Source organism: Echinococcus granulosus (genome assembly GCF_000524195.1).
Source record: "Echinococcus granulosus chromosome Unknown EG_S00078, whole genome shotgun sequence".
Classification (NCBI taxonomy): domain Eukaryota; kingdom Metazoa; phylum Platyhelminthes; class Cestoda; order Cyclophyllidea; family Taeniidae; genus Echinococcus; species Echinococcus granulosus.
In genome coordinates, this window is record NW_020170458.1 from 245,582 (window position 1) to 247,009 (window position 1,428).

The 1,428-nt window shown below is 45.5% G+C and overlaps 1 protein-coding gene across 1 annotated transcript in view; it reads left to right on the forward strand.

Moving 5' to 3' along the window:
* Positions 1 to 1,428, forward strand: part of EGR_07478 (hypothetical protein) — a gene marked incomplete at both ends in the record, with an annotated part of 4,374 nt that overhangs the window by 290 nt on the left and 2,656 nt on the right. The window lies entirely within an intron of this gene.

The following is a 1,428-nucleotide window of genomic DNA, read 5'->3' on the forward strand; positions in this document are numbered from 1 at the left end:
TATACAGTCACCCATCCCTCCATTCATTCACCCACCTAGCAATGCATCTCTCCAACCACCAGTGCCTCCTTATCTCTTAGTCCATCTTCACCGCTAAGCCTTGGGAGTATTTATGTGCTGAACATCTCTCCGAACAGCCCCGAATTTGAATCTGCTTTGAGGTCACATGTGCAAATGTGCATTTGTAAAAAAATTTGGAAATGAGAGGAATGTACATGCCGACACCATTACCACGTATAGTTGGTGGCCACTCAATTGTCACGTCAATAGGACAGGAGTAACAGCACAAAGAAAAGGATTTGATCCAACTCCACTCTACTACGGCCATCACCTCCGCAGCTTTTTGGCTTTAAAATACACGTACTCTGCTCAAGTGGACAGGAGAGCATCCTCGCCGACGGAATGAATGAGGAAGTGTCCAGGCGTCATGTCATGCAATTGGGTAGTTGGAATGTCAGCAAGGTGGAAGATTGGTGATGGAAGGCTTGTAATACAGTTCATTGAAATGGAGCGCAAGTGACACGTGACTTTGCTGACGTGTCGTAATATCAAGTGAGACTTCCTCCAAAATTCTTTTGGCTCGCTGAGAGCATAAACAAAACCGAAGTTAATGTGAGATAGCCTTAGGCAGCTGCTTTGTGGTGTCGCTGAGTGTTCTCCTGAGGCACCTTGTTTTGTGGCTTCCCTTCATGCTAAAATGAGCATCATCACACGTCACACATTTGTGACGTCGAGGTCAGGTCAGTACGTTGCGGTGACAACAGGTAGTCTTGAACATTTCAAATGTGCAGCAGTCAATAGGACAGACATCCTACTGCTGATTCCACACACATTTCCGCTCTACCCTCCAAATTCTCTTTGGTCGGAGAAAAGTAGTGGCGATAGAAGATGAGATTTGGCATCAGACTCTCCAACCTACAATCTATCCCATTTTTCATTTCAGGCAGGATCTAACATCTTGGATGACTCGGTTACGGTAGAAGGCTGAAAAGGTGATGAAAGCGTAAGCGTGGATGCGATACATACAAACGCGATTACTTACGATCTGGACTGCAATTTGCCTACGTGCCAGTCACTCAAACAGTGCCTTTCGACCATGCAATAGCGAATGTCGGACTAAACTATCCACGGAAAGGTCACAGAGCCGCAAAAAAGAGCTTTCAAATGCTAAGCTAATTGGATGCCAACAAAGCCGAAAAGGAAAAAAAGAAAAGAAAAATGAAGGTAAAGGGAAAATGCGGAATGAGAAAGGGGGAAGGGGAAAAGAACGCAGGAGCAGAACACAGCATCCCAAATGGCAACCAAAAGCACTTTGTCATAGTTTGTGGCAGTCAGGGATTACTAATTTAGCCAGAATTACAGTTTTGCCCTTTCTTTCCCATCTGCGCCTCGTGAAGGTAGGTACGAGGAAACCTTCGGCATGGAACG